This window comes from Struthio camelus, chromosome 10 (assembly GCF_040807025.1).
Source record: "Struthio camelus isolate bStrCam1 chromosome 10, bStrCam1.hap1, whole genome shotgun sequence".
Taxonomy (NCBI): Eukaryota; Metazoa; Chordata; class Aves; order Struthioniformes; family Struthionidae; genus Struthio; species Struthio camelus.
In genome coordinates, this window is record NC_090951.1 from 2,639,257 (window position 1) to 2,659,429 (window position 20,173).

General features: G+C 53.2%; 1 protein-coding gene across 8 annotated transcripts in view; it reads right to left on the reverse strand.

The window, feature by feature from the left end:
* Positions 1-20,173, reverse strand: part of ZNF469 (zinc finger protein 469) — a 281,089-nt gene that overhangs the window by 65,482 nt on the left and 195,434 nt on the right. For 2 of the 8 annotated variants that reach the window (XM_068956001.1, XM_068955999.1), the window contains exon 1: positions 6,086-6,309. The exons of the other annotated variants lie outside the window; for them this stretch is intronic. The gene's annotated coding sequence lies outside the window, so the exon portion shown is untranslated. Of the gene's footprint in view, positions 1-6,085; positions 6,310-20,173 lie in introns of those variants that run through there. 8 annotated transcript variants of the gene reach the window in all.

The window sequence follows — 20,173 nt, forward strand, 5'->3', positions numbered from 1 at the left end:
GGAATGGGAGCGAGGGGGCGATCAGGGAGGTCGGCACAGCCTCGGCTCTGCAAGCTGAGCTGCAGCAATCAACCGCTGCTGCAGCAGAAGGAAACACGCCCGGGCCCAGCTTCGCTGCGCGCAGGAGCTGGGGAGCCCTGCGACAGCAGCGCAGCCCCGCTAGCTCTGCACCCCGTGCGTTTACTCGCGGCCGCTGCAGAGCAGGGCCTCCAACAGCCTCCGTGCCCAGGGATGCAGCAGGGACATCCATCCGCACGCCAGCCGGCAGGGCAGTGCAGGGGCACCCACGTCACCTCCCGATGGCTCGCAGGCTTGTCCTGATCACAGACAGCTCTCCGATGTCCCCAAGCCTTGCGGGAAAGCAGCCCTTACTGACTTAGTCTTGCCTCTGTCGCCACGCATGACCTTGCCCGTGTCGAGCTCCGGGGACCTGTTTAAACCTCCTGATGTGAAAGGAAAAAAAGCACACGAAGAGCCCAAAGGTGACGGCTCCAGGCAAGCGTGCACGGGCACGTGGGAAAGCAGCAGGTCTGACAGCCTGGAGCAGCTGAAGTGGCACCTGCAAAGCAAGGCCCCGCTGCACGGCCCCAGTCCAGGGCAGCCCCTGCTCCGGCAGAGCACCAGCGGTACCCCTCGCTCTCCATGCCCTCCTCGTCCCGCCTGGGCCAGCGCGAGGTGCCGGCCGCAGGGAGCTGCCGCCTGGCCTGCGGGGACTGCCCCGTGGGGATGTCTCCTGCCGGGATTCATCCTGCCGGGGCTCACCCTGCCGGGATTTCTCCTGCTGGGATTTATCCCGCTGTATGTTCGCATGTGGCAAACAGGTGGCGATGTTGTACTCCAGGACTTCAGCTTCCAGCCCAAAAAACCGGGCGGCTGTCAGCCTCCCTGGCCCATGTCCCCTACCAGAGGCCTTTCAAAAACCAGCGAGAGGGATACGGTGGTGAACCCCTGCTTCCTTCTTCTCTTCAATTAAAAAAAATGCAAGCCAAAAGCTCCTCTCTTCACTCCCTTGTGATCCGAGTCAAGAGACAGAAAGTTTGCCGTTTGCAAGCGTATTTTTCCCTTGAGCTTTGACGAAGGAAGCGAGACTTAAGAGGGGATTTGGGGAGGATGCTTTCGAGAAAGTGCATCGTCCCCAGGTTACAGGCCCGTCTCTAACGCTCGTCGTCCTCCGAAAGAACAGGAGGCCGGCAGCTCTCGGAAAACCTCCTCCAAGCCTTGCCCTCCCCATGCCTCCGGGAGGCACCCGCGGCCGGGCTGCAGGTGCGTGGCGGCGTTCACAGATGCTCCCGAGCGTTGCGCAGCTCGCCGAGCGGTGCCAAGCGCCTGGAGACTGGCGTGATTTCTTAAGCAAAAGTCTCCTGGGCCATCGCTGCTGCCTGGTGGCATGTGGCCGGCCACGGGAGCCGGGGCCAGCCGGGCTCGGGGGCGCGAGGGCCAGCGCGACCTGCCCCACCGGCATGGGAACGGGAAAGCAGAGCTCCTCCGCCACCGCTTCCCAGGAGGAACAGCAGAAATCCAGACACGAACTCCAGCGAAGAGCCAAGCCTGCCCTGGCCATGCTACGAGGACCTGGTTAGGGTCTGTGAAAAGGTCTCGTTCCAGTGCAGTTCCTTGGGGAAAATCTCAGCGTTGCTTCACACCTTGCCTGGCACCACAGGGGCCGAGGGCACACTCACCATTTCTGGCAAGCAGACCTCAGCTGAGCCACCAAAGAGCATCTTTAGGGCAAGACATGGGAGCTAATGACTCCTAATAGATTTGAATCTGAGTCTGGCCTTTCACTGCCGAGCAATTGTCTCTCCCAGGCTGCTGGTTGCTGCTGTGGGTTTCATTTAGATCCCCCCTCTGGAGAAGCCGGTTTTGGTTTCAGTCCTTTCTAAACCCAAAGAGACTTCCTGGCCCTAAATCCCAACGATGGAGAGGAGGCGAGAGGGGCTCCAGGCTGTATCAGGGTGGGAATATTCGGCCGAAGGGCTCCATCCTCTTAGCAAGTGTCAACTGTGCCGGAAAAGGCGAGTGCGTGGTGGAGGAGACCGAGCCGAGGTTTCGGGGAAGCCTCAGCAGGTCCCGAGGGGCAGTTGAGGCTGCAGCGAGCGGGCTGGGAAACATGAGGGAGAACCCGCAGGCACCGCGAGGACCGGGAAGATGAAAAATCATGTTTGTGCTGCACATTAAGAAAGCAATTCCCAGGGTGAGGCGCGTTTGGACTCTGGGAGAAGTGGACGCGTCCCTGTCTTCCGCGAGATTGCCTTGTCCTGACACGCTGCCTGCCTTTAGCGCCGTGCCTGCAAGGACCTCTGTGCTTGGCGTGGACCAACCCTGGGACCAACCCAAAGACCCATCCTGCAGCGGTGACGTGAGTCACAGCCACGTCACTGCAAAGCTCAGCCGAGAGCCAGAAACCTCTATCCACAGGCCCCCTCCGCCACCCCTACACCCCGTCCTCATCTCCCCCCGGGATGGTATCGCTGGCAAGTCGAGGAGGCAGCGACACGGCCTATGGGATGACGCAAAAGCCTCGAGCGGCCTCTAGCCTTGCCCCGAAACATGCTCTTTTCCTTGGATAAAGGCAAAGCAGGTGCAGATCCCTTCCCGGCTGCAGCCGGGCCCCCGCTTCACGTGCACGCAGGCGCCATCGGGGAGCGCAGCCGACGGCGCGCGGCTCTGCCTGTCTGGTAGTGCCTTCAACCCGGACTCATCCCCTCTCCCTGCAGAAAGCGAGAGTCAGGCAACTAGTGCAAGGCGGGAACAGGAATTCCCGCGGTCCGGCAGCAAGACGCGCACCTCCGAAGGCCGAGTCCTTCTCTGCCTGGAGAGATGTCGACGGAAGGTGAATCACGGCAGGAGGTGCCGGTTTCTCCCCCACCTTCAGAGAGAGCCCGGGCAGCTCCCGGGGACCGCACACCCGATGCGGGAAAGCGGCCGACGGATTCCACCCTTCGCCTGCGATATTCCCCGCGCTACTCAGAGCTTGAGTTTCTGTGTAAAAATCCAGCCCTGAACACTGCCGGGCTAATGCACTCCCTGCTGCTACTTCCTCAGCTGAACTTCCTTCACTCGTAGCTGGCGCGCGGTCAGGATTCGATGACCTGCTCTGCAACAAGATGACACGAACTGCATTTGGGTGACAGACGCAGTCAAAAATGCAAATAGAAATAGCACGCCACATTTGCAATGTCCCTTAACTAGGCATTTTTTTTCAAAGCCTGAAGGACAAAAGCATGTTAACCCCCACCTCTTGTTCATGTTATCTAGCAGCCAAAGAAACACAGGCTGTTTTGAAACCGCCATAAATATTCGGGGATGTCTAATCTCCAAGGGCCAGCAGATCTGATGTGTGGATGCTGTCATCTAAGAACGAGCGGGCAGCAGCAGCCATGCACTCCTGACTCACACAGCAGAGATGCTGGGAACCAGCTACAGTTCCCTTGTTTTCATAATCTCACATATTTTATTTGCTTAAGGTTGTTGGTAACTGTTGCTTAGTAGTGGGACACTGGCCCTTTAACACCTTTCTCCTCCAAGGACACAAAGCCAAAGTAGATGGAGGATGATTCAAGGGGATTTAAAGGCCACGGGATCTGTGGTCAGCTCCTGCTTGAAGACTTTCACGTCCCTGGGCGTTACAGCCCTGAACGCGATGCGATAAAACCGCAGCGAAAATGGGAACAGTGGAACTAGTTACTGGCACATTTGTGTTGGATGCAAGTAGCATAACCAGCCCGTTACGGTGCAACTCTCGCTGAAACACGGCTCAGGAGACCAATAAAGAGCAAGTCCGTGGTGGGATGAGGTACGCTCCAGCTTCAGAAAGCACGTTCTTGTCTCCCTTTGAAAGCAGCAAAAGAGAGGCCAATGGCAAGTGGCGACCACTTTGCAACCGGCGCTTGGCGAGACTGCGCCTGGACACAAATCTGAACATGGAGCACAAAACCAGGGATCCCGCTAACAAAAATCAGCCTGTTCGCTTACAGGAAAAAAGAGGAATTGGCAGGCAGCAATTAGCTTTTTTCTTGTGCAGCTCAGTACACACAAGAGCCGTGCTGACAACCCGCTGGAAGGGACAGTAACCTCAAGGTAAATCCTGCTCTCTCCAGGGTTCGGGAGTGAATCATCGTTTTAAGAAGCAAACGCGGCGGGTATATTAAGCAAACGTCACCCTGAGAGCTCAGGCAGCAGGGAAGTCTGGGCAGATTGCACAGAAGCAGGACACAACGCTTAGGAGCCTTTTTCGAGGTTGCCCACTGGGGCCTGGCTGCATCTGTCCCCCTCCAATGGAGGGGGACAAAACGCCTCCAAACCCCGGGCATGGTGAGCGGGGTCAGGGAATTAGCCAAGAAAGGAGAAAGTCCTTCCTGAGTTTTCCCGGTGACCTATTTAATTAAAACCACGTTTGCAACAGAGAAAAAAACCCTGCGCGAGGTCCGCAGGTGGAGCCGGCGTGGATTCCCAGGGGCACCCGCGCGCCGGGCGAACCGGCTCGCTGCGGTGTCCACCGGGCACACGCGTGTCCAGCCCGCAAAGGGCACCGGGCGAGCGGCTCGCGAGGAAGCACCTGCTAAGAGCAAAACTTCCCGTGAACCCCGTCCCTACGGGAAGCCCAGACGCGGCCGGGAGAGAAACGTGCCATATCGCACCCATATCTTGGCAGGAGGCTGATGCGTAGGTGTTTAGGTTTGAGTGGGATGGAGACGAATAGAGAGATGTCGCTTTTCGAGTAATGTTCCTTAAGGTTTTCATGATATAACAGGCTACAAGGAAACGCGATGTTTCTGATACGGGATTGCAAAGAGAGTCGTGTCACCATTTTCACGGGGAATCCCTGCGCTCCCAAAAATTCATTTTTGACAATAGCTCTGCTCCTAATGTTAACTTCCATATGGATAAAAATCATAGCATTTTTTTTTAAGGAAACATTATTTGAAATGAATAACAGTGTGTTACGGGAATTCATATAAACCCAGAACCCGAGTGCTTGTCTTTGACAGCCAAATCACTCTCGGTGCCACGAACTTGGATAGTTCGGTAATATAAAACTACTAAATCAAAACTACTGTGAGGCAGAAAATACACAATTTGAGGACAGATCTGAAGACCGGCTGAGAACCTGTAGGTGCACTAAACTCGACACAGTAGTTGAGTTGTCGGCTCTGCGGGACGGCGGCTGTTTTATTGGAGCGTCCATAGCTAACCGCTGCAAAGCAATATGTACATCGTCGGCACTGCCGGAGTAACAGTCATGTGCATTCATCACCTTGAATGGGTTAATCACATCTGGTTAGGGACAAAACCTCTCCCGCACATTTTTCTTTCATTTCCAATAAACAAAAATGCATGTTTTCACCGTGTGACATTTTAGAAATTATACAAACATCGTCGAGTCATCAACTCCAGCGTGGATTTCCCTGAGTCAGACCTACTGGACTCACAGCCTTCAGGCAACTGTTTAACTAAAACTCCGGTTTGTCCTGAGTTTCTAAATTATCCCAAGAAAGTCATTTTTACCAAAAAGGTAGGACGTGCCCCTGGGAGCTGCCGATGCTAACACGCACACGCTTTAGGGAAAGGAGGGGAGAAGCTTGACACAGTTCCTTTGCAAAGCCCCGAAAGAGGAGAACAGCTATTTTTAACGCCACTCAAACCGTCCGCGTAGTTTCCAAGGAGGGCTAGCGATCCCCGCAAGGACTAAAAGCACTTCAGTTTGGGTGTTTCTCTGCTGTTTCCTTTATTCGGAGTACTCTTAAGAGCAGCCCCGGGCTTTTCCGCCCCGGCTTTCCGAGCGGTTTTCCTACCTGGGCGCGTCGCGCCAGGCGCCGGCGTCGCGCCGCTGCCCCCGGTGCCGCCGGGTTCCGGCCCGGCCGGGCAGCCGCAGCCCGGAGCGCCGCGCCGCGCACCGCTTTCCGGACGCGGAGGCAGAGCCAGCCCGAAACGCCGCCGCTTCCAAACCGCTGCCCGCACCAAAACGCTGCAAGCGGCCCCCTCACCTCCCTTCCTTCCCCCCCCGCCCCCCGCCGGCGTTTCCACAAGGCGACCGCCTGCGAGACGCGCAAAGCAAAGGGATTTGCCAAGAGAATTCCCTCACCTTTCCCGCTCCGAGTCGGAAGCTGCCCTTTGCTGGCTTTATAGTCTCGCTCACTGCGCTATCTCCAGTCTTCCGGCAGCTCCCTCAGAGCTGGAAATATCATCAGGCTCCGGCGAGACCAAAAAAAAAAATAAAAAAATCGCAGAGAAGGAGTGCAATATCCCAAGGAAGGCGCGCGCCGAGCGCTAGGCAGCCGAGCCCCAGGTCTGCGAGCTGCAAAGTCCACCTGCACACATGCTATTCAAATCCAGCAGCACCGGACGGCGCGGAGCAGGCATGAATACTTCTCTGGTGTCTGCTGATGACTTCACTTCATTAGCATGCTCCTGATAGTTCTCTCTGACTGTCTTTTACTGACTTTAAGGCTCTGCTAATCAAAATACTGTAGCACTTAACTATTTCCTGACTCCAGGGCTTTGAAACACGAAGCCCCGTGGGGTAGCAGAAGATGAACGGGAGCAGAAACTCCCGCTGCCGCATGCACCAGGCTCAGCCTCAGTCCAAGAGCAATATATGCTACGGAGGTTTGCAGTTAATGGCTGCAATGCATACGCTGAATATGTTCCAATTTTATCTGCTTAACGTGGGCAAAATGTTCTTCTGCTGTGCTGGACCTTTTAGCGCAGGCGGATGCAAAGAGGAAAGCGCCCTTCCACCTTCTGGGATGAGATTTCCCCCTACACAACCATAATAATTTTACTTAAAGAAGGCTCAGAGAGGGAGAGCTGAGTGGCTTATGGGGGGCACTGATTAACCCGTCACATCACGGAAATCCCCACCGCAGCGCGGTGGTGGTTACAGCCAGACCGTTCCCATGCCACGTCCTATTCCGCGAGCGCCACCGCCGTGTTCGCGCGGCCTCCCTCGCGAGAGGACCCACGTGCTTCAATTGGGTGTTCAGTGTAATTCCTGGGTTACAAAAGGGGAAACTGAGGCACAGCAAAATTAAGCAACTCTGCGAACACCACACACGGAGCCTGGGACAGAGACAAGAGCCGAACCCAGGTCTCCTAGGTGCCACTCTAATGCTTTCTCCTTACAGTTTCTAGCTGTTTTGGAGTCCATGTCAGGTTTTACTTTAACAAAGAAAAGCAGGAGTAGATTTTGCAACTGTAGGATGAAAAAACCCACAAAAAACAGACACTGTGCGTGTGTGTATGTGCAGCCTTGCCTGGGTGCATGCCCCGGCTGCATGCACCTCCGGGCTTGTGCGCATGCCCATGCACAAGTTGTGCGCCCCTGTGCTCATGGATGAAGGTGTTTCCGTGTCCCCACACACGTGCTCACCAGCGTTTGTGCACCAACGCATGCACACGCTCACGAAGCACGCGCGGCACTGCTGCACGGAGGCTCCTGTGCCACGGCGCACGCGAATGCCGCGACAAGGCGTGCATGCGCACCCATGCTGGTGCATGGCTGTGCACACACGTGTGTGCATGCGTGTGGAGCAGGAACGCTGGTTTTTAACCGTTTTTGGCCAGATCTGTTCCACGGGAACAAAAGCCACGCCTGCACTCTCATCCAATTAACGCCCATTCGTTACAACTGAGAAAACTGGCCCCAAAAAGCTTTTAATAAAGGCCTGATGTGTGGTTTGGTAACAGCGTACAAAGCTGCTGTAGTAGGAGCAGCTGTGGGGTCCATCGGACTAAAGGCCTGATTCATACACAGCAAAATGAGGTCAGGAGCATATGAGTCTCCGAACGTTCATTTCTTCACACAGGAGGTGACCCACATTTTTTACTACTGATTCACGAGCTCAGCTGCAGACACTGCTATCTTTAGACCTAGAGCGAGAGACGCAGAGAGGCCGAGCACTACAAGGAGCTGCGGGCCCCTCTGCAAAAGCCATAAGATCCAGGCTTCTAACGGCTATTATTTTTTATGATTATATACCTTTCCCTTGCTTTCTGAGGCTTCTCCCGGAGGAAACAGAGCCGTGCTCTAGGCGCCAGTTTGGGGCGAAACCCCACAAAGAGGATGGGGTTTGCTCCGGCGCGCAGGAGCCCCTCGCCACCGGTTCCCAGGCCCGGAGGGGCCGCGGGGGGTTTCTAACACCTCCTTGCCCCCGGAGCCGCGTGCATTGAGGCCACCAAGGCAGCCGCCGAGGCGAGTGGCTCTCCCCCGCCGGCGTCCCCGAGCGAGGGGTCTTCGCGGGCTGTCCGTGCCCCCCGGAGCCAGCGTCTCTGGGTTTAACGCTGGCAGCCAGCTCCCACCACTGGACCCCCCCGAAGACGGGGGCTCTGTTTACACCGATAAGCACAGAGGACGCTAAACAAATCTGCTATATGCTCCAGCTGCTCGGAGCAAAAGGCTCCCGGAGTCCCAGGCGCTTTCCCGTGCAGTGGAAGAGGCTCTTGCGGTTGCGGCCGCATACAGCACCCAGAGCGCAGTCCCACAAATGATAACATTTTAGCAATGTTTATCCTTCCCCTTCAGGGCGGAATACTTTTTTTTCTTAAATCTGTTTTCAGAGCCCTAAAGCACATGTTTACTTTCGCGATGAGTGAAGCCTCCAGCACTGGCGCGAGGGAACCTCCAGTACTGGTGTGAGGTTAAGCATGTGCTTAAAGGGCTTGGACCAAAAATGGCTTTGCCTTTTTTTTTTTTTTAAAGCAAGACCACAATGCAGCAAAACCAGTCCCTCGGAATATTATACCACAGCAACACACACAAACAGAGGGTTGCTCCCTACAGCCACCACCCTCCTTGGGTGAAAGCCTGCAGGGAAGAGCTGGATGTTAAAGTGGCCCTCAGCGGCACCAGTTCTCACCCTCAGCCTCTTATCTGAAGACTTTATTCAGTATCCAAAGTCAATGCCCAGTTTTATGCCACTTTGGCCAGGTACTGGCACATGTTGCCTGTCCAACCCTACTGACCCTCTCGCAGACCAGAGAGGGTCTCCAGGAGAACTGAATTAGGGACCTGAACAGGGTTTTCTAGACCCTCAGCATCACCTCAAGCCACTTTCAGAAGAGGATAAGGAGCTAGGACCGATTTCCTGAGATCTTTTTCTGCTCCCAAGCAACAAACAGCCTCTGGTGATATCTTGTTTCATCCACAGTGGTGGATGAGGAGGCTTTTGTTCATAGGTGTTGCTGTGGGTGGAAGGACTCTGGGAACTGCTGAGGGACCACGCCAGCAGTTTCCCTTATGGCTTGCAAACCCATAAATAGCCCCCCATTCGCAGCAGTGAGGTCTTCACCTCACACCTCTGCTGAGGTCCTCACTGTCAGACACGCCAGGCACAAGCACATCCTCACCATGAGCTCTGATTTCTCTTACTGTTTTGGGTGGCCTCCCTCTGAAAGCAAGTATTTCCCAACAGTGCCTTTACACAGATCAGGAAATAGTGATGTAAAAGCCATCAACCCCAAGCTGTACTGCTTAAATCAATGTTTTCAGATCATAACCAGAGGGAGAAAGCACATGTGCATGCGCAGCTTGCACCTTTAGTGTAAGCACTGAGAATTGCCGGTCTCGTTTATGCTTGAGAGTGAGCGCACTACCAGAGAGAGTGAATTGAAAGTACAACGGCTATTGCTGAATTGTTCCGTGTGTGGATGCTCTAATCACATAAGGGCCCACACACAGAGCGATGCTCGGGAACAGATATTGCAGATAATGTCTCTTCTGAATCACTCCATGTGTGGGCAAGCCCAAAGGATGAACTCCATGGGTCCAACGTTTGAGACTGCCTGTAGGTACAGCTGGCACCTACTCCTTGACAGAGTCTACATTCAAATAATACGGATAAAGGATAAAGGAAAATGTCTGGGCTGGGAGAGAGGGCTTGTCTGCATGTGATGGAGGGATCTACTGCACAGGTCTAGGATGCTCAGCTCAATCCAAGCAACAGAGTCTAACAGACCTTCACTGAGAGGCTTTTCTGTTTGATGACCATTCTGGGGTTGCAGAAGGCACCCAAACTGCTTGTGACCTCCAGCTCCTTCCCTGGCCAGCAGCTCCTGACCTGCTTGGGGTCCTCCATCCACCCCAGAGAGGACCCTCACCTCAGCAGCCACTTGCAATCGCGCATGGTAAAGAATGAGGCTGGGAGCTGCTCCTGCAGTCCCCAGCACTGGGATCCTGCTGGGGTGTGAGTCAGGGTAAGCGACCCTGGCAGGACGGGTCTCAGATGAACACAGTTTCAGACATAGCGAAAGGCCTGCTACCAAGGAGGTGAATGTGCCGGGGAGCAGAGGACTTCCCAGGAATTTCAGGAGTTTAGTGGGGCTGACAGCCACAGCAGGTTTTCAGATAGCACTTAACATCCCTGAATCAGGCAGGTTCGTCCTATAGAAAAAGAACTAAATTGCTGCAACTTCAAAACCAGCAGCATTGAGCACAAAGGGCCTCACATCCCTTTGTAGTGGTCAGCAGCCTGTACCTAGCAAATGAGGAAAGGTGACTGACGGAGCCGAGTTGTGGGGCGGCAAATTGAAGGTCTTCTCTTTTCTTCTGCCTCCTGGTGCTCTCTGTTTGTCCCTCACACCGATCTCCCTCTTCTCCTGGCTATACCGTGGAATATGACTCAACCATTTCATAACAAACACAAGTTGGGTAAAACAAAAAAAAAACCCAAAAGGCAACATATGCTTTCTTAAATAATAAACATATAAAAATGTTAATTAAAACATGCTTTTCAGTGGAGAAAGATGGGAAAAATACTTTCACAACATGCTGAAATCAACAGAGTTTGCTTTTTTGAATGTCTCCTTGAAGCCAAATAGATGCAAAGACCGAGCTGGATGTGGGACGCACACTATGCTAGTACTCCAAATCAAAGAGAGACACTTTCTCCTGCAGGAAAGCCTCTTCTGCTATAACTCAGGATGCCAAATGACTTAACATGCCATGAACGTTGCTCTAAATGAGTCTGTGGTAAACAGAGATATGAGACCCAGATGTTTGATACCGGCCTCTAATTTTGTGCGTCCACAACCTCACGGCTGTGCTTGCGAGCTTCAGATGCAAAGTTAAAAAGCTTTGGCGTTTCCCACATCGGAGCATCACCCCTCCAAAAAGGCTATGAGTTGAGACCCAGCCGTGCAATTCAGGGCAAATAGCCTTACAAACTGGCAAGTGGCCACTTTGGGGAGCGAAGGGTTTCTGCAGATGTCTGGTTGTTTCATCTCAGTCTTGTGATATCAAGCAGTTTGGGGCAGCAGGGGAAGGCAGCAGGGGCTGAAATCCTTTCTTCAGCAGCAGCAGCATCTTGGTGCACTTCCATCCCTTTCCATAATAAACCTCATTTGTCTTTTCTTGAGGATGCTGCGCTGTCTTAAGGACAATTGTTTTTATGGGTCACGCTGTGCTCCTTGTGGTGAGTCCACCTCAGAGATCACAGTTTGCTTGTTCCTCACCTGGTCCCTGATACTTGGATCTCCCCCCGCAACAGCTCTGTGACAGTGCCAGTACCAGGAATTAGGAGCCGGGTTTGTGTCCCATGAACATTTACAGACTGCATTCCAGCGGTGGCACAGCCCCCAGGGGGAAGGCTCTCCTGCACAACCACAGGAGACATTGCACAGCTTGTTTCCCTTCTGTCTCCTTTCATAAACCCTGGAGATCCACACACCACAAGTTCAAAATAGTTGGCTGTAGAGGAGCTGTGAACCCAGGTTACCTCTGCTCATCTTTCACCGATGACCCAGAAACGAAGGATCGCAGGTTCCTCTGGGATGCAACATCTGCCCCAGCAGGACCAGTGCTCCTGCTCTGAAGTGGGCGTAGGGCTACGGGCAGGCACAGGACGGCCACGGCATCGGAGGCACACACGCCTTTCTGCCAATCTGAACACTGCCCCGTCCTGTCGCTCCAAATCGCTGTGCGGTATCACCAGGCCAGAAGTAAACAAATTCCTCTGCAGCTGCTCGCCACTTGTAATGACTTTATGGTCTAGTCATTCCTGGAGCTCTCCGTTTTGTGGCATTACTCATTCTGCTGCAAGCTTCTCCGGAGATTCTTGGTGTCAGACTTCCGCAGTTGTCTTGCTTAGTGCCATGCAGACACTTGTTCCTCCATTTCTAGCAGAACAAAATATTGTTCCTCCATTTCTAGCAGAACCCACTAACAGCTCCTCTGCTTCTCCCAGAGACTCTGCAGTGGGTCAAGCCCAAGCTCGGATGCTCGTTGCCTGTGAAGTGCTTCCCACCCCACCAAAACTTTACCAATGACATAAGAAGGAAGCGGGTAACAAGTGACTGAGCTGCAATGGGCCTCGAGTGGCTCCTTGTGGGCTCCTGTGCTGTTGCTGCAATGCTTCTGGTGGCAACATGCCAGGGACACCCACGGTGCACATGGCCACAGGATGGCAGGCTCAGTTATCAGCTGTAAACTCCCAGCCAGCTACTGGCTGGCAGTGCATATATTCAGGCTTTGCTATTTAAAGCTTTGAGCATTCATGGAAAAAACAGAGAGTGAAATCACAAGGGAGACGGAGGTAAACAGCAGCAAGATGAGAAGCAGCAGTGCGTCTGCCAGGGGGATGCATGCCGACACTTTTAATGGGCTCTGACACTTTCAACAGTCACATTGTGCTGATTTCCTGGGATGCTCCGAATGCCTCCTCACTGTTTATGGAGAGAACAGCCGTCACCGAGGAATCCCCAGGAGACAGCACGAGTCACGCAGCACGCCGCAGGCCTCCCTCCTCCTGTTTGGCGGTTGCTCTGTCCTCCTGCAGGCAGAGCCAGGGGAGGCACAGCATTGCAAGTCAGGCATCCCTCGCCCCGCTGCACATGCTGGCCTTGCCGGGACCATCCAGACATGATGGCATCATGAAACCAGGCGTGTCAGTTCCTGCAGCATTTCTGAAACGCAGCTGGCAAAAGCCTATTACAAACATATTTGCCTTCCTGGGCTCTGGAGTCTGTGAAAAAGGGGAAGTTACAATCGGCAAAGGAAACAGGCGGCTCCCTTGAAATCTGCCTATAAAGTCCCCGAACAATAGACTAGCAAGATCCCATGGACCAGCTCCAGTCTACGCCAAAGGCAGAACAGTGATGAAAAGCTGAAGGAGAAAGAACATAGAAGCAAAAGGCTTCCTAGAAATCCAACAGCCACTGTACACATGTGGTTTCTATAGTGAGGAGCAGGCATTTAGTGGCTTCTGTGTTGTGGGGAGATGCTTTGGGACGGTACTGAAGAGGCTTGAGTCAGACAAAAGCATTTTGACAATAATATTCTAAGGCCAGAAATTAAATTTGAACAAAAAGTTGGACCTTACCCAACAGGAATAATAAGGCATATGTAAGAGCTCACTGACTCCCAGCTGTTTGGAGAAATCCATCTTTGCTACCATCCCAAGATCTCTTTCTTTCTTTCCACCCTGTTGTAGAAAAAGTTCATCCTATTTCTCATCCTCTTGACCCCACCAATGAAGGCTGTCACTTCAGAGCAAGGCCATCTGCCATCCTCTAGCAGTGCTGCAAAAGCCAGAAAGAGTATGGCTCTGCTGCCACCACCCCTCATCCGTTCCTCATGGGTTTTGGGTGAGGGCAAGATCATCCTATGTGATCCTGTCGTTAACTCTCGTGACAAAAAGCCTGCCTCTTGGTTGCCTGTGACACCAGGCATGCCTACAGAGGCTGCAGGGATTTATACACAAGGAGGCAGAACTTCGGCACTGGACAAGAACCACATCACCGAGACGTTGAGTTCTGCTTCCACCAAAAGCCTTGCACAAATGCACCAAAAGTCCAAACATACGTCTAAGCAGAGACGCGCTCCTCCAGCAACGTGATGTAGTTTGAGAAGACAGGGTTCAAGCTTCATGTCCCATGCTCCCACCAACTCTGGCAAACCTGTCCAGGACGTAGGCACTACAGAAGCCCGAGCAGATCGGGGATGCGTGAGCCTCCTGTCCCTGCTGGCATACATGCTTCCACCCGTCGCCTTCCTGTCTCCTCCAAGAGCTCCATGAGGAGCACTTCTGGCAGCGACTCGCTTCTCACCATATGTGAAGGAGCCACCAGTTAGGGGGTGCAGACTGCATTGGTGACCCCAGATTCACATCAGTGTGATTCACCGGGCAGTGGGTCTCCCAGGCAGTCACACAGTGTTTCAAAAACAAGCCTCCCTGAGAAATGCTCAATAATCAGCATGTGTCTCCAACTATAATGCAGTTATGAGCCAGAAAAACTGTCAACATCAAAGACTAGAGCCATACGTTCAGTAATTCAGGACAGCAGGGGGAAGAAACGGCCCCCAAAATTGGGCAGAAAACTTTCAAGCTGCATTCTTGGGAGTCAGACTTTGTTGACACCATTGCTGCCAAGCGGAGAGGGAAGAGGGAATGAGCAGAGGCCACAGAGACAGTGCAGAGGTCACCCAGAAAAATGCAGATGCCATAAACAGCAGCCGTGGAAGTGAGGGACATGAGGGGAAACGCTCCCAAAGTGCTTCAGAAGTGAGGAGGCTGCGCTTCACTCCAGGGAGAGGAAACAAGCCACAAGAGGAGACGGACCCAGCCCCAGCATAACGCTGCTGCTGCCCCAGCTTCTCCAAATGCCTCGCTACAAAGGCAAGAAAGGAAAGGGATTTAACAAACGACCAGCCAGACCAAGTCACCTGTCTGAGCTGCCTGGATATCATGTATTTCATCAGATATGGAGAAATTTTCGTCAGTTTTTCATTGCCCTTTGGCAGCTGGCAAAAACTTTTTCCCCCTCCCTTACCAATGCTTGGTTTCCTCCGTCACTGAAGACAGTAGCTTGTTATTGTAGGGTTGCTGATGAAGATTGACTGGAGTAAGCTCACTGGTCTGTGATGGAGGAATGCTTGCCAAAGCTATATATTTTGTTTTTCACTGTGCTGGACGGATTTTTCTATGATTTGCAGTAGGGGAGTAAAGAGCAACATAGCAACAAATTTTTTTGTAACTATTTGCAGGTATTTGCAGGGAGTTTGCAAATACCAACAGTCACAGTACTGCCTGTCCAGCAAAGCGGCCACCATCCCCTTTCCTCTCCTCCTTAACTCAACCTGCATCATTGCAATGGATGCTTTTATCAAGAAAATATAGCCTCTGTGCAAGAGCGAGTGGTTTGAAACGAACCCCCTGTTTCATTTCTTTGAAAAGCAATCAGTGCTTTAGGGCTACAAAGATGATTAGAGGACTGGAGCACCTCTCCTATGAAGAAAGACTGCAAGAGCTGGGCCTGTTCAGCCTGGAGAAGAGAAGACTGAGAGGCGATCTCATCAGCGTGTACAAGTATCTGAAGGGGGAGTGTCAAGAGGATGAGGCCAGGCTCTTCTCCGTGGTGCCCAGCAACAGGACAAGAGGCAACGGGCACAAACTGAACCACAGGAAGTTCCATCTGAACCTGAGGAAAAACTTCTTCACTGTGAGGGTGACAGAGCATTGGAACAGGTTGCCCAGAGAGGTAGTGGAGTCTCCTTCCCTGGAGATATTCAAAAGCCGTCTGGATGTGATCCTGGGCAATATGCTCTAGAGGTCCCTGCTTGAGCAGGGAGGTTGGACTAGATGATCTCCAGAGGTCCCTTCCAACCTAAACGATTCTGTGATTCTGTGATTTCCAACCCAGTTCAAGGCAGGATATTTTTTTCTCCTCCAAAGTTAGAAAATGGACTCATAGCATGAGGAAAACTTCCACCCTCGAATGAGAGCGATGAGCCCTGCCTTGGTGCTCAGAGCGAACCCCCCACCTGAGCTTTGTGGCTCAAATGGAGACCTGCTGAAAGGCCCCATTTCCACCCAGAATCGTCTACCCAACATAAGAACCACCGCTGGGCACTTGACAAACCCCAGGCCCCAGTAAATCATCCCCACCACAGGTGGGCGCTGGAAAAATAACAGATTTCTTTGGTTCACTGCAAGTTCCAGTAAATCTGGAGGAGGGTGGGCCACTTCAAGGTTGGCGCAAAACAAAAAATTCAGGCTTGACAATCTGAAAAGCTGTGGGAAAAAAACTGTTTCAGGGTGAGCAAAATGCTTCATTCAAACCAATCTCAATTATTTTAGTGCTTGGCCCTTTTTAAAGGAAGCCAAAGGTGTTTCTGTTTCAAAATAGCTTTACATTTTGAAATATTTCAGGTTTTTTAGGATGCTTTTCCATTTTTTTCCTCAAGGTAAACAGTTCTGTGAAATAGGCCAGAATTCATGCAACTGTCTGGTGCTGCTGCTTGCTTTTTTTGCCTTTTGTGCAAAATCGTTTTAGCCAAAATTTTCCATCCAATTGTACTGCTTCATTAAGGGATGGGCTTGATTTCTCAGGACTCTCATCTCTCCCATTGTTTTGTATTCCCATGGATTTATCCATCAGCTGCTTCTCCTGTATTAGCTCCTGGCAGTTGGGCATGAAAATATCATTCAGACAGCCAGAGAGACAGGACCTTAAAGAAGTAACGTATAGACCACCTCATTTTTCATAGCTGGCCTCTCAGATCCATTTTTCTTTGAAGAAAAGGGACCTTGATGCCACACAGACCCACCTTTGTGAGGCATATAAGCCCAGCCGTAGCATTAAAAGCGTATGAATCACCTCCCAAGTCAACAGAGCCAACGTGTGTGCTGCATCACGGCTCCCGCAGCCAACGCTCCGGGAAAAGCTGCCTCTCCTCACCCCGTATTGCATCAAACACCCACACGACCGTGAGCCGGTGCCAAGGAATAGCCACTATTGCAATTGTCCGTATCTACGATGTCCTCCTCGGGTGGAAAAAGCCACCGTCCAGACAGGTGCCATAGACACCAAGGTGTCAGAGGTTCCCACATCTCACAGTACCGTATTGTGGTCTCTGATAGACCCGGAGGGCACCAGACCTGGCAGAAGAGCCACCTCTGAGCTTTTTCAAAAATAAGAAGTTGTGCTAGCCCTAGCCTTCCTCTTTTTCTGGCAGTTTTTATGAATACTACCGTTAAAAACAAAGGAAATTGCAGTAAAAAAAGGACCATGTTAAAATAGCTTTAAGGCCCTGACTTTAACTGACACCTATAGTTATAACACATGTTTTGCCAGAGTGTGAATCATGCGCAGATTATCAGCCAGCATGGGTGATTTCCATTAGGCAGACCGGAGGAGCTCAAGTCTTGGGGCCGTTGTGCAGAGCTTGGCACACGTCTGCTTGGATCGCTTCCTGCTCCTGGTATAATTTCATTTAAAAGCCTTTGCCTATCGTGGCCCTCCAAAGCAATCAAAGCAACGCGGGAGGGAAGACGGGGGGAAAAACGGCATTTTGTGCGGCTGGCCTGAGCTGTGAAAGAAGAGTCTTCCAGAACAAACTGGAGAAAACCTGTCTTTCGAAAACACGTGTGATGGCTCGCTCGCCAGCCGCGCCGGGGAGAAGGTCTTGTTTCTCGGCTCGTGAACCGTGGAGGCAACAGCAATGGGAGGATTTCCAGAGTTGGTGCCTTGGTGCGTTGGGCGATTCGTGATGGCGCTGCAACCCTGCGGCGCTGCCTGGCCGAGCAGCGGTCCCGCAAGTGGCACCTGGCCTGCGGCTGATAAATCCCACTGCTTGTCATTGCCTTCCTGATGGCCAGCAAGCCCTGGCCCCACCGATCTTGGCCCACACCATGCGGAAGGCGTCGAGTCTCATCCCTTCCACCAGGTCTCCTTTCCGCCGTGTTTCCCTTCATCCCCCTGCTTCATCCCATCCGCGAACCCCTCCAAGCACCTTCCCTGCTCCATCCGCTCCCCCAGGCCCCCAGAGGCGGCTCTCCTCCAAGTATATCCTGACTTTTCAGGTCTCCTCCTTCCTCTGTCGCTCGCCCGCATCCAATACTGCTCAAACAGGTCCTCCTCGCGCTCCTGCCAGACTGGACAGAGCTCGCAGGAGAAAGCTGGCACACCACCACCACCAACAGCAACAACAACAAAAGAAAAAAAATGCTTGAAAACTATTCTAACAGTCAGAAAATATTCAATTTCAAAAATAGAGTTATTTTCCAATTGTAGGAAGAAAATGAAAATGTTAAGTTTGGTCAGACAAGCTGTTTTTGCTTACGAAAGCCCACCTCGTACGGCTGCAAGGGCAAGAGCTGTCGGCTTGGCGTGCCTTCCTGGGAGATGGAGGTCTGTCCCCGGGCACGAAAGCGCACACCGCCGCCACGCAGGGCCCCGGCCTCACCAAAACACCAGGTTGAGATGGGCTCGCTGGTCCCAGATGGAAACCTGGGCCAAGTTCACGTCCGCAGCTGCCCGGCTATGATATTTTTAATTGGCGCATCCCTCCTAAGCGCTCCTCCCTCTCTACATGTCACAGGCAATTCCCGGCGGATCTTGCCGAGCCCGGGGACTCCAAGACCTCAGAGCGACTTAGTCTCTAGGAGCCAAATTGCAGGGCACTGCCCCAATCTGCTTTTTTATTTTTTTTTCTGGATACAAACACACGTGGAGGCGATGCGCCTTCCAGCACCGTGCCCACCGCGCGCCCCGCGGTGCGAGCCGGCGGGAGGGCCGTGCCGCATGGGGGTCTCTGCAAAAAACGTTCCCGTCGCCATCCAAAACACCACCTTGGAAACCCTCGGAAAACGCGCGCCTGCAAGGGCACGTGCCTGCTGCGGGCATGGAGCGGGCAGGCACCCCCGGGGCCGCGGCGAGGCCGAGCGCGCCCACGGCACGGGCAGCCGGAGAGGAGGCTTCAGCGGCGCGCGGGCGAAAAGCTGGAGCGGCTCCGCTCCAAGGGGCAGGTGATCGCACGGAGGGTGTCGGCGCCTGTCATCGGCGGCTCGCTGCCAAACCGCTCCTTTCTAGCCTTGCTCCCGCCGAACTTGCTCGTGGCCCCGCGGCGCCGCGTTTCCAGCCGAGCATCGCCTGCCGGCTCGCACCTGCTCCGCTTCCCCCTGCCCCGAAGGCTGCTGCAACCAGTCGCGGCACGCGGGAGTTTTAGCAGCTTGACGCATGCCAAACCCGAGAAAGGAGCTTGATAAACCCGAGGTCACGAAGGAGTTTTCACTCAGCTAATTGCTAGGAGGCAATTCAGGTCTGTAACGCACAGAGACACCCACCCCGGCAATACAAAGGAATGAGACAGATCATGAGGTAGCAGATCATTAAAAGCTACAGAAGTATAAATGGATTTGCTCTTTTTTTTTTTTTTTGCTTTTTTTGAAACCCCATATTCTGCCAGGTTTTCCTTGAGTCAAGCATATTTGTACCACGTCCAGCCTTCCCACCTCAAGCACTCAGAAGTCATGAGTCAGATTTAAAAAGGAAAAGTGATACCAACCGAAAAATAATTAGGCTTTAAAAAAAATTAAATATATTTGGATTATTTTCTTTTCTATTCCAGCCTGTATCCCTTTAGCAAGCTCTTGAATCACATTTTCAGGTTTCCAGTTACATCCTTTCCTTTCTAAATGAACCCGAGAACCTCAGACTCACCTGCGTCCGGCAGCTGGGGCTTTGAGGAAACCACCAAGTACTACAGGATGCGCATTTGCGTTAAAAGGCTGGAAAAGTGGCATTTCTGTTGCGGCTGCTGTTTTGCAAATTCTCTCTTCTATTCTATTCCTCTGCTTGGAAAACCCTGGACAACCCGCTCTCGTGTCGTGCCCGCGTTGCGGCTCGACACCTCCTCCGGACCAGCCCTACCAAGCACCTCCTCTGGACCAAGCACCTATGGCAGCCGCTGCCCCCATGCCAGAGAGTACAATCAGGAGCAAAGCCCTTTCCCTGCTTTCGGCTGCTAGATCCGGGGCTCGGGCCAGAGATCTGCGAGGCGGGTTCGAGCCCGCCGTGCCTCGGCCTCCGCCTTTCGCGCTGCCCTCCCTTCCAAGAATAATGGAAACTGGAGACGCAGGAACTTTCCTACGCTGCATCCAGCCTTGCCGCTGCCAGATCATCATCATGATATTACATTAACGTGCAAATCATGATCGCGCGCAATGAGACATATAAAAAGAACAGAACACGCACGCGCGCGCGCCGCAGAGCGCCCGAGTCGCGGCCCGGGGGGCTCAGCCCCGCGCCGCAGCCGCTCCGCCACGTGCGGCGGTGGCTGCAAACCGCTGCTCTGCCATAGGGGAACCCACCGAACGCGGACCCGGGTGCTGCGGTCGCAGGTTTCGAGCCGTTTTGAGCGGCTGAAGCCGCCAGCCCGGCCGCCCGCCCGCCCGCC